The 13175-nt window shown below is 38.2% G+C and overlaps 1 protein-coding gene across 14 annotated transcripts in view; it reads left to right on the forward strand.

The window, feature by feature from the left end:
- Positions 1–2058: 2058 nt before the first annotated feature.
- ZNF438 (zinc finger protein 438) overlaps positions 2059–13175 on the forward strand; it is a 195209-nt gene continuing 184092 nt past the window's right edge. For 6 of the 14 annotated variants that reach the window (XM_082740795.1, XM_082740799.1, XM_082740805.1 and 3 more), the window contains exon 1: positions 2059–2188. The gene's annotated coding sequence lies outside the window, so the exon portion shown is untranslated. Of the gene's footprint in view, positions 2189–11120; positions 11170–13175 lie in introns of those variants that run through there. The other 8 variants (XM_082740800.1, XM_082740796.1, XM_082740801.1 and 5 more) reach the window with 8 other exon arrangements.

Genomic DNA, 13175 nt, shown 5'->3' on the forward strand with positions numbered 1-13175 from the left:
ACCCAGGCACCCCTATCAACACACTTTTGACCCTACCTCCTGGCTACTTTTTTTTTTTTTTTTTCTGGCTACTTATTTAGATCAGATTCCAGTTTGTCACGGAACTTGACAGAATCTGAATGTGTATATTCCCACAAATTTGACATTCCCTGAAGTTCCTCTTTGTTTGGGTACCTTTTCTGCTTGTCATTCTTTTCTTGAACACGTTACTTCTTTCCTGCATCTAGCAATATAGGAAGTGGGAAGTGTTTGTTTTTGTTTTAAATCTTGGGGTAGCAAGGGAAAAAACATACTAAATAATAAGACATTTGTCTTCTTTCCCCCCACCCATCTTATTGAAGATATTTGTCTTCTTTCTTGTGTTCCTGTCTCCAGCACAAGCTCAAAAGTATACTAATAACTTACCAGTATAGTAAACATCCAGAAGCCAAACCATCTTAGAGAAGCAAATGTACTCTGTGTTAAAAATGTTTAATGAACTTGATGTGTACTTCTTAAAAACGAGAGATGGCATTTACTTGTGAAATACTCCCATAGGTTTATCTAGAATCTCAAGAGAATTTCAACTTTTGGCATGATACACATAAAACATTTTATAGGTATGTTAACAAATGTACAATTTAAAGTTCTCTAAAAGTTGTTGTTTTACAAAGAAAAATATAAATATCATTTTTTAAAAAATGTAGCACTTTTAAAACGTGCTAACTTTTCTATAACTCTGCTCCACAGAAAAATACTCTTAAATTATTTACACATTTCTTACATCATTTGATAATAAAGATCTTGTGTAATATTATATTAACTAAATATATGAATATTACCCAAATCAGAAACTTTTCAAAACTTTAGATTTTTCCTGAATAATACACATACTTATTTTTAACCCGCTTAGATGTCAAGAGTTAAAGACTAATATTCTCCTGTAATCACTCGTTCCTATGAAAATACTACAATATTTTCAATGGGAGTGTAAACAAACCATTGTTTCAGGTTTTATTTATATTGAAGCTGCCTGGCAAAATCCCATGCCTGATCTAACAATTTGTCATGATTCCAAATACGTTTTTAAAAGTGATTATTGGCATCTTCAACATTTCCTCCTTAGGGTCTATTTCCAAGGCCTGTTTTTCCTATTATTTCCCCCCCAAGAATGATTTGCCTGAGCCACTTTTAACCAAAACGTTTATTTTTTCCCCCTGCTTCTGTGTGTAATGTAAGAATCCTATAAGCCAGAAATAATCTCTTACTATATCGGCGTTAGTTCTTCGAGCCTTCACTTTCCCTTCTGCTATCTTTTAACACCAGAATTCGCCGTCGGTAAGAGCATAAAGAAGCGCAGAGACCCAGGGCACAGGAAGGCATCATCACGTGAGTGGGAGGTGGTGGAAAGTTCACACTGGCCAAAAAGTGTACGTACTTGTTTGTTAAATTTAATAGAGGTGAACGGTAGCCTGTAAGTAGCTTCACTGAGCACAAACGGGAAATCCAGTAGGAAGAACACACTAAAATTTCCTAGCCAACGCCGGGACAGGGCGGGGCAGGGGGCGCCAGCTGGAGCTCCGAGCGGGAGCCGGAAGGGCGGACTCGAGGGGAGGGGTCTAGCCGGCGTGGGCGGGGAGAGCCGAGGCAGGTCCGGTTGGGGCGGAACCGGGGGCGGACCCAAGGGCGGGGCCGGGTGGGAGCGAGGACCCGTGGGAGAGCTGACTCCTCCCGCCCGAGGGCTTGCCCGCACCTGGTGGGGAGCAATGGTTGTTTCCACACGTGGAGAACTTTTAATGAACACGTGAGGGAAAGGAGGCAATGTCTGCGGAAAATCTACCTCACAACCCTGGTGTCCGACTCCAGCTCCCTGGGCGACAGCTTGTTTGCTGCGCTCCCGAGGGTGGGGGAGATGGTGGGGAAGGGGTGTATGTCTATGCCCCCTTTCATTGGCGCCCCCGCCACAGGCTTTCGGCGAAAGTCTCTCAAACAGTCCCCGCTCTAAAAGGCGGCCACGCAGGCCGTGTGCGCCTGCGCCTAGCGCTACAAGGTGGAGGGCGGGGCCGCTGAGGAAAGGGGCGTCTCTCCCGCCGTCGCGCACGGGGCGGAGCCGTGGGGGTGGTGCGGCCCGGCGCCCAGCGGCCTGACCTCCCTGAACGCCGGGTCCCGTGACGTCACCTCGCCGTGACGCGCACGCTGTAGGAAAACTGTAAGTTTCTGAGGATTCCTGCAGCTCTCTGGGCCTGCGGGTCTCGCCCTGCTGCTCGCATTCCCGGTGTCGGTGGTGGCTGCGGGCGTTTGATTCTTGGGCGATCGGGGAGCCGCCGAACGTGGTGAAGGGACAGGTGCCAGCCCAGAGTGGGAGCGCGCCCTCTGGGGCGGGCGGGACCGGGAGTGCGAGAAGGCGAGGCCGCGCCCCGCGGGGGCAGGCCCGCACTTCTCCCCTGGGGCCGAGAGGGCTCTAGGGGCTGGCGAATGAGGACAGGGAAGGAACGGGGGAAGTCCAAAGGGGAGCGACCCCCTTTTTCTTCTTCCTTGATGAAGGGGCTTAGTTTCCCCCTCAGCCCTGGAGTTTGACATGAAGTCTGGAATGGAGGGTTTCTTCAGACACTTCACATCTAGGCTTTCTTTGGGATCCTGCAAGTGACCAGATCGCTGAGGACAAGCTGTAAAGATAACCACCTGCTGCCTCAGTTTCCTTTTTGTGTAAAATGGAGGTGACGCAACCTTTGGCCTAGTTAACATTCTCACAGAACCGGGAACATTGTGAGAGCATATGAGGTAACACAAGCATGTAAACTTGCTAAGTGAAGGTTCAGAAAGATAGTCGTTATTCTGAGAATGTGCCGGCCAATGGCCATTTAACCAAGGTCTTGTAGGTAGGGATCTTCACGATTTGCCCCCTCAACCCCCTCGCACCCACCTCCCATCTGAGCATGGACAACATTTGGTCTGACGGGCGACCTGAACTGTTGTCACTGAACTTTGTGGAACAGGGATCAAGAAATGACTGCTGCCCTTATCACAGTGTTTTTGACGAGTATGCAGTCTCCTTGGCTGGGTTTTTCAGAGAAAGGTTTTATTCTGTTGGAACTAGTACATTATAGTCAACATGGATACACTTAATTTTAGAGGTTGTTTCTGTGTGGACTTGGAATATCCCATTGTCATATCGGACTTTGAATGTTTTGGCTTGCCAAGGGTTAGTACATTATAGAGGAGTGAGTACTCTAATACTTCTCAAATGTAGAGGTAAGTATTTGTTAGGAAGTTTGAAGGGAAGACTGTTGTACACATCTCAGAGAGTATTTATTCCAAGGATTGAGAGGTCACATTTCTGTAAAGTCAGTTTATCCTTCTTTGAGAAGCCTTAGAATTAGAAAGCAGAGGTGCTAATTTTGGTTCTACCAGCTAATAGTTTTGTGTCCAAAGACAAGTCACCCAAATTTGGGATTTCCTTTTTTGTTCTAAATTGGGAGATGATGGTGTATTTGCTGTTGCTTTTTCAAGGATCAAAGGAGATGATAAGTTTAAGAACAAAAGACTAAGTATGGTCTTGTTATTAAGAAATTCCCATAGGTCTCCTAGCCTGGACAAGAGGTATGTTTATTCAGAAGTCAGGTTCTGAGTCAGAACCAGAAATAGAGCAGCAAACAAGATAGTCCCCAACCTGGTGGAGCTCATTTTCCAGTGACTGGGCTACAAAGATTAAGTACATAATATTATTTCAGAGAGTGACTAAGTATAGTGAGGTAAAGGAAGATAAGGGAATGACAGTGGGGGAAAAAGGTAGGTTGTTTTAGATATGATCTATAAGGGAAGGCCTTTCAAAAAAGGTGACAGCTGAATCAACTGAAGTGAGAGGAAGAGCCTGAGGTAACATTTCAGGCAAGGATCATAAGAGCAGTCAGCACTTACGTGGAGCTTAAATACGTGAGGCAGTCTTCTAAACACTAAATTTTTATACCGACCTTATGCTGTAAGTACTAATACCTCCATTTTTATAGAAGAAGAAACTGACACACAGGAAGCATTGCTCAAAGATTGTACAGCTAAAATGTGATAGAGACAGTATACAAATTTGGGCAATCTGGCTTCAGAGTCTCTGCTCCAGATGACAGTCCTGTAGAACAGGAGCAACAAAGAAGCGGTGGTCTGAGGGGGAAGGTAGCCTGAGGTGGCCAAGGCAAAGCAAGGTGAGTGTTTAGATCACTGCAAGGGAGAGGGAAAGTAGTGGCAGATGATGTTGGAAAACCAGGCCAGATTATGGCGGCTATGGTGAAGTAAAGGTGTGATTCTAGGTGTGATAGAAAACCACTGGAAGTTTTATATCAAGGAAATCGCATTTGATTTTACTTTTATTGGTTGCAGAATTAACTTGAAGGTCATGGAGTGGGGGAGGGTATCAAAAGTGGGGAGGTAGGAGGTGTGGCTCTACCCTGGAGGAGAGCTGCTGCTGTCTTGGCCTTGGAGAAGTAGTTGCAGAGATGATAGTAAATGGTCAAATTCATGATAAAATTTGAGGGTAGAGCTACTGGTGTGGATTTACTAAACTGGAGAGTGAGGAAAAGGAAAAATCATGACTAACTAGGTTTTAGGCTGGAACACCTGGGAGAACAGTAGTGCTATTGACTGAGCAGGTAGAAAGGGATTTGGTGAGAAAATCATGAATTCTGTTTTGGACGAGTTTTAGATGCCTTGTAGACATAGTAATACTAGAGCTAGTAGTAATAGTAAGCACTTTGTAGGCATAAACTGTACTGGGCAGGGTTTTAAGCATTCTTAGGTGTGTTAATTAATTTAATCCTTAAAACGGTTGTATGTGCCAGGGACCATTGTAATCCCCATTTTGCAAATGAGAACACAGAGGCACAGAGAAGTTGAAAGTGGCCCAGCTTGAGAGTGACAGAACCAGGATTCAAAACCTAGCAGTCTGGCTTCGGAATCCCCACAATCAATGTCTATAAAGACCTGTAAGTCAACTTGTTGAGTAGACGGTTGGATATATGAATATGGAACTCAGGGGAATGGTCAGAGCTGGAGACTCACATGTATATTTCTGAAGAGAAAGCCTGGTTTTATTCCTCACCTAAACCTTGGTTAGCCGTGGAGAAAAAGAACTGGGCAGTTGGGCTGTGCTGACTGGGCTTTAATTCAGTTCACACAACCAATATTCAGTATCCCCCTTCCATGAAGTTCTGTGAAGGTGAGGTCTGTATCTTTTTTACTTCTCTGTCTCTAGTTCTTAATCCAGTGCCTGCCGTGTAGTAGCTGTTAGGGATGACTTTATATGTGGGACATTTGGTTAAGTTTTGGGAGTTTAGGGATGAATAATACATAGCACTCTCCTTGGAGGAGCAGTCTGAGGAAAAACCTGTGGGAATAAAACCAGAGTAGACCAAATGCATAAAAGCATGCTGATCATTTCATTCTGACCTTTGCAGCCCCCTCCATCCTATATACTGGAAGGATGGGGCATGAAGGGGTCAAAGGAGCAAAAGAATGCCTAACCAATTTCACAGTGAATTTGAGGCTCCCCAAGAGTCCTCTTTAAGAATTACTCATAATCTTGCATATTTTACTGTATTTGCATTAGCTTTATTTGGCAACGATATAATTTTTACCAAATGAAATAAATTCTGATATTTTAGTATCATTGTGGAGTGATGAGATTTTCCAGTTCTATTACCTCAGTGTTGACAGGATTTACTAGTGAAATAAGGGAGTTGGCTTGAAATGTTGCAGCTTGCATAATACAGAGTGATGGAGGGGCTGTGTGAGGTATTTAGGCAGGTTTCCATTGGTTTAAGTGTATCACACCAAAGTTCCATATGTTGGAGTAGGCTTCAGTTTCTCTGCTGCTCATCTCTCTAACACTGAACTATTTTTTTTGTCATAGAAAGGGGATCTGGTGGTATATGTCATAGGTGGAGTTATAGATGACCTCTCCCATCTGGAACATTGTAGAACATGGAAACTAGAACAATATGCACAAAAATTTGGGTCTTACTTCTGTACATCTCTTTAAGAGTATACTCTAATGTCAATATATTTGTCATAATTTTATTACTTCCTAACGTATTTCAAATTTGAACCATTAAAACATTTTATAGAATTACACCATTGTAGATTTTGTGATTAATTTCAGAGTTTTTTTTCTTACAATATATAAAATATCTTGTTTAGCTTTTTTAGCTGTCAGTGGGATAGCTGATATGAATAACCAAATCCACCATCACTCTAAATTGGAACCCTCCGCAAATAGAAATGCAGAAATGTGCCATTTCATTTTGCAGTTCACAGAACCTTAAGTCCCCTACCATGGCTTCCCTAAGTTTAGTAGGGTTGAAATGGATTATTATTTCTTTATCTACAGTTGCAGCTAGCTTTCCCAGGAATATCAGATATTCATATATAGTATAAAGTATCTTGAAGGGGCTCCTGATTGCTCAGGCTTTGTTATTTTTTAAGTTCAGGCTTAGTGAGGGCATTGTTTGATCATTGTTTAATTGTGCTACCCGCTCCCAGCAGGGTGGGCATAATGGTTAAGTCTTCCTGTTTGAAGACAGGAACCCCTTTTTCTAACACTGACCGTTCTAGATAACTTGTAAAATCCAAATTATTTTAAAAATTTATATTTACATGAACAAATTTAGAATCTACTAGTTAAGAATAAAAATGCAGGTGTCTGGAAATTGTTTCTTTTAGAAAATTATTTATCTCGCCCACTGATAACATGTAGTGGGCACTAAATATTTTTTAATATTTAAATGTCTTGTAGTTTCTTTTTTTTTTTCATCTTGTAGTTTCTATTAGTCAATTCTGTTATTACCTTTAAGTCATATATGTATGTGTGTATATATGTGTGTATATAGTGTGTATGTATATATACACATTATATGTATATATACATATATATACACACAGAGTGTACTTGCAGTAAGAGCTAAATATACTAGTTTGTGTACTTTTCTTTAGCATTGTAAATGTTTAAATATATTTAAATAATGTAAACACTTAAGTGTCACTTAAATTTGATTCATTTGATACATGGTTACTTAGAAATTAAGATCTTGAAGCTTGATTTTTTCCCCCACATAAATAATGACTATTAATTAGAAGGACTGGGTGGAGACTGAGCTTTAGTGACAGATTAACCAAATTATTATCCCAAAAGAACATGCAAGAAGAAAATACTTAGAGAGTTTAAGCAAAAGCTACATGGTGATGGAAGGGATATGTTAACCATAACTCCCTACCATAGCTATAATTGTTAAATATTACTAAATATTACTATCCTACAGATAGCATTCTTTTCTTTGGTCCTAGCAAAGGTGCTAGCTTGAAGCTGCATTCTACATAAATGTGATATAAATACTGGAATATATGGAACTATGGATTTACCTCAGTGGTTCTCTACTGGGGATGATTTTGTTCCTTCCCCCAAGTCACTCTGGAGATATTTGGCAAATGTCTAGAGATATTTTTGGTTATTACAACTATGTGTTGGGGGCACTGTACCTGTCATGTAGTCAGTGGAGGCCAGGGATATTCTTAAATACCCTGTAACACACAAGACAACCCAACAAAAAAAAATTATCCAGTTCAAAATGTCAGTACTGCTGATACTGAGAAACCCTGCAATATGTAACTTTTTTCTTTCTTCCTTACTATTTTTTTTTTTTTTTTTTTTTTTTTTTTTACAACTACTGCCTCAGCCTTTAGAGGTTGAGGCAGTAGTTGTAAGTGGCAAATACCTGACTTGAACAAAAGATTGTGTTCAACTGCTTTTAGTTTGTTGAAGAGCTGAGCCAATTTGGTTCATTTATTGCAAGGAAAATAGTTTTTGTACCTAATAGCCTTGAATTTTTTTGGTTGTCAATATGTCTACTGTTTTGGGTTTGATATTTAGCTATGAATATTTTTTCTTAATAAAGTTAATTTAATTTGGGCATTATACAATTCTGGGTTGTAACAGGTTTGCTAATATAAATCTCATTCATATATTGAATTAACTATCTCACAGTTACATGGTGGTTTATATATTTCAGAAATACTTTCACATTAATTTTTATATGTGATTTTCATGAACACCCCATGGAATGTGTAGGACATGCATTATCCTCACTACTTGCCAGATGGGGAAACAGACTTAGATCAAAATGACTTGCTATATATATTATAGCAAGTTAGGGACAAAAGCAAATCTAGGACTCGGCGAGGTTTTGATGCTTAGGACATTTTTAAAGTTACTAGTTGTTTCATTTGATCTTCCTGTCTTATAAAAACTAGGAATTTACTTAAGATCACCTAACTCATAATAAAGTTTTGACTATTTTTACTATCCTGTGCTGCCTGTCTGGATACCCTCTAATAAAGAAATTTGACAGTTTCTGGATAAATTCACCAAATCCATTCTTAACCTAACTAAGTAGGTCTCTTGACACCGTAAGGGAGGAAAAAGTCTCCATCATCTTTGGGTCTCAGTCTGGGCCTCAGTAGTAAACTGATACAAGACAGATTAGCAGTAGAAAAACATACAAACTTTATTAAACTTATACAGGGGAACCTTCATCAAGACCCAAAGAAGTAACCAGAACAGGAAGCTTTTACACATTTTAGGCAAAGAAACAATAAATTTGTGAAGAATTGACAGGATCCAGAAGAGTCTGGGCTAGGGGTAGTAAATAGTGAAGAAGTAAGGAGGAAGATAAGGATTAGTTTAATAAGATTTCTTTGTACAGGTTTCTCTGCTCCCAGATCCGTATCTCTGGTGGTAAGAATGTCTTCCTCCTGGTACAAGGGAGGATACCTTTCACAGGGGAGTTTATCTTTTACTTTCTGGACAAAAAAAAAAAAAAAGGAGAGTCAGAGTGTCCTTGCACCTGCTGTTTCTTAAGTACCTTTGATTCAAAATAATCAAAAGGTCAAAGTGGCATATTTGGGGGTGACTACAACACCTAGTCAGATGTTCATGTTGTCACTTGAATCAGTTGGTAATTCAGTGTTTGTACTGTGCTTGGAGTTGAGTGGGATCTTTACTGAGTTTTGATAAAGTATAAGGTAGTGCTGCTTGCTATGTAGAATTTATTTTTTGAGCACAATCAGGTCCAAAAGCAGTGTGAAGAGATGGCTCTCAGCTGTATTTGAGTATACTTGGGTGAAGTAACCTACTTGGCATGATTCTCTTTGCCATTCTGATAGAGGGATTTAGATTTAGAATAGGATTTCCATTCATTCTAATTTTTAAATTAGAAACCGTATTATTCTCTTTAGCCCTTACCATCTTTTAGTCACATTTGAGGCTCTCTTACTTTCCAAAAGAATATCTACTTAAATTTTTGATGAGTTATTATTTCGTTTGAAGATTATTTGATGATACTCAGTTCTCGGTGTGAGTTTCAGTGATTGGAAGAAAAATTTCAATACCCAGAAGTGGAATTGCTGGGGCATATGGGAGTTTTAGTTTTCTTTTTTGGAGGGATCGCCACACTGTTTTCCACAGTGTTTTCTTTGGAAAAATGTTTATTCTGATCCTCTGCCCATTTTTAAAATCAGGCTGTTTGTTTTAATGAAGTATAGTTGACACACAGTGTTAAATTAGTTCAGGTATACAAAGATAGTGATTCCTCAGCTCTGAATATTGTGCTGTGCTCACAGCAAGTGTCACCATATAAAGCTATTATAATATCTTGACAATATTCCTCATGCTGTCCCTTTCATCCCTGAGATTTACTCATCCCATAACTGGAAGCTTATACTTTCCATTCCCCTTCACCCATTTTTACCTATCCCCGCACCTCCTGCCCTGTGGCATAAAACAGTTCTGTGTTTTTAGGTCTGTAATTGGAAATTTTAATGTTTTCTGTAGAATAGAATAGAATAGAATAGAATAGGCTGGATGTGGACAATTGATAGTATGAAACTGTGGGTCTGGGATTAAGAAGGGAAGGAAAAAGACCTTTGTTAGTGCATTTGTATATTGGGCCATGAAGGATTATAATTATATATATATATATATAATTACATTTAAAAAGTGAAGATTTTCAACTTTCCATACAACTGACTTAGCATAAAAATATTTTTCTTACCTCCTTGAAGAAAAATGCTATATCCAGGTTAACATAATATTTATAGCATTATTGAGGGGAGAGACCACCATTAAGTGTAACTGAAACAGAGCTGGATTTCATACTTGCTAAGGAAGGGAGAGCTATGCTTGCAGAGTAGAATCCTCGAAACAGGCAGAGATGTACTTAGGGTTTTGAAGAAGCATGGAATTTTAAGATTGGCTTACTTTCAGTGAGACAATTTAGGCATTGGCCAACTTTAAACTTGGACTTTATTAACTGGCTGGCATTGAGAAGCAAGGGTACAGAAGCAAGGCAGTTACTGACCGGCTGACTTTCTCAGCTGAGGGCTTAAGTGGAAATGTTGACTAGAATTTAAGGATTGATAGATTGGGGCATATTTAAAACTGGTTCTGTGGTTACTTGTTTCCAGCTTGTAATAGAGCCAAAGAATAATCTTTTCCTTTCTTGAAACTGGAGAATAGGTACTTTTATTTTCCATTGAAATTTATGTCAAACATTTATATTAGCAGTTGAGCTAATATACACTTCTGATTTTGCTTTTCTTCTGAAACTTTTAAAAAAAGAAATGAGTGCTGTGAATATCATTTGTTTTCTATCTACCAGTCACAGGATTATATGTTATTTGGGACCCAGGCTGCTTCAAGGATTATTTTTATATATAGTTAAAAGGTAATATGTTATTTATGGAAATACTTTAATGTTTTAAACACTGTGGTGAAAGCTGTTACTTTTATGTCTGTTTTTCTCTCTTGTGGGAGTGTGTTGTATCATATGCTGCCAAAAGCAGTCTTGATGGATGTTGAATTATAGATCTAAAAGTTTATTGTTTTTGCTGTTGTTAGAGATACATCTAGAAGTGATGACTTTTTGAAAGTTAATTAAGGATTATTCTTATCAGCATTTTAGAAGGTTAATGATTATAGTGTATGTCTTTTGTATAAGGTAGGCTGAATTATTTTAGTATCTTTGAATCATTTTACCACAATTATAGTACCATTTTTATAAAGTATTTTGTTTTAATTCTTATTTTACAATATTTTTATTCAGAATGAAATAAAGAGGTATTTACGACGGTTTACTGGAACTCTGACAAAAAGTATGTATTTTTCTAAAGTGATCTCTCACATGATATTTTAGTTTTAAAAATGTTTTCCTTCGAGATGCTAAGATAAACTCAGAGAGCATTCTTTATATTAGAAGTTAGAGAAGGCGAAATTAGTTTTTGGTATATTTTCTTTGTTGTATTGAAGTCTTATTAAAAATACCCTGTGTACTGTATTTACATATGAAATAAGCTCATAGTACTTAAAAAAAAGAATGGGTAACGGGTATTGTCATGTTTATATGCAGCCGGTTTCCTTTTGTAACCTATAGCTGTGCTATCCCTCTCCGCCCTCTAGACAAGTATTATCCAGAGATAAAGCTACATTTATGACTAGATAAAACATTTTTATGTGAAAGCTCTTTGCAAATGGGAAGCCTAATTCTTGTATTTGTTCACAGTCCAAATTTCTGACCTGCTATGATAGTTAACCTTAAGAGTTTAATCTCAATCCAGTACTAAAATTAATATTGTTTATGAATCACTGTTGTTTAATTACTAAATGATACTCAAACATTTTTATCCTCAACATTTACATTTTATAAATTTTTACTAAATAGGTACTTAGATTTTCTAGGAAAAAGATGTCTTTGATACCTGAATGTGGTTACTGGGATTACTTATGTGCTATTATTTATGTGTATGAAATAATGCATTTGAAATATGGTTTTTCTCTGTGCATATGCAGTAAATAGTTAGGCTTTTATTGCCCAGTGATATGATCAAAAAAAGAATCCTGAGTTAAGTGATCTTCTGTCGTAACAGGAAAAAAACATCATCTGTTAATATAATGGGTATAAAATGGTATCTCATAGTTTTATTTTGCATTTCTTTCATAAGCAGAGAGGTTGAGTTTCTCTTCATTTACTTGTTAGCCATATGGATTTCACTGTTAATTGTCAGATTTAACAAATAAAAATACAGGACAACCTGTTAAATTTGAATATTAGATAAACAAATAAATATTGAATATAAGTATATACCCTTGCATCAGTTGGGATATACTTATACTAAATATCTTTATTGCTTATCTTTAGTTCAAATTTAATGGGGCATTCTGTATTTTATTTTTACCTTCTGTAAATTATCTGCTGCTGTCTCTTACCAAATTTTTAATTTCAGTTCCTATCTTCTTGTTATCTTAAAGAGTTCTTGGCATATACTGGATATTAAATGCTTTAAAAAAAATTTTTTTTTTGAGGTTGCAAACATATTTTTCCAGTCTTCTGTATAGCTGTTAACTTTATAATGTTTTTTGTTGATTAACAGCCCTTAATTTTGATGGAGTCAATTCTTTCAGTTCCATCAGAATTTTCCCATATTGTTAATACTTTTGGGATCTAAAGAAATCTTTTATCACTCCAAGATTCTAGATATATCATCCTACTTTTTACTTCATTAGCTTCATAGTTTTACCTTTCACATTTAGGTCTTTTATACATTTGGTGTTTATTTTAAGGGAAGAGTATTAGGAAATGAAATTAGAGAGGTAATGGAGGGAGCAGATTGCATGGGGATTGTAGGCCATTGTAAGGACTTTGGTTTTTATGCTTAGTGAAAGAGGAAGCCAGTGGAGGTGGAGGTTTTAAACAGAGGGTACCACTGTCTGAAATCTGAAATATGCTTTTAAAAAAATTTCCTGATGACTCTTGAGAATAGATTGTGTGAAGTGTGGCAGAGACTATTGTTACTTCTTTGCTGGTATCTAGGATATCCTTTTCTCTATTCGTATCTGAATCTCTCTTAGAGACTATATTTTCCAACTTCCTCTGACTATGGGAGATTGTCTATGTGATTAGGTTTGGGCCAATTAAATGTGAGCAAAAGTGATATGTGCAACTTTTGGGTTACTTTATTAAAGATGAGGTGCTAGTCCTGTTCTCTCTGTGCCATACCCCCAGCCCCACCCTGACTAGAAAAAAAACAACTAGAATGACAACAGCTGCCTTGAACCCAGAGGTAGACCTCCTGTGATGAGGATGGGAGAGCCATCGCTAGTT

The sequence above is a fragment of the Mustela nivalis genome (assembly GCF_964662115.1).
Source record: "Mustela nivalis genome assembly, chromosome: 7".
Taxonomy (NCBI): Eukaryota; Metazoa; Chordata; class Mammalia; order Carnivora; family Mustelidae; genus Mustela; species Mustela nivalis.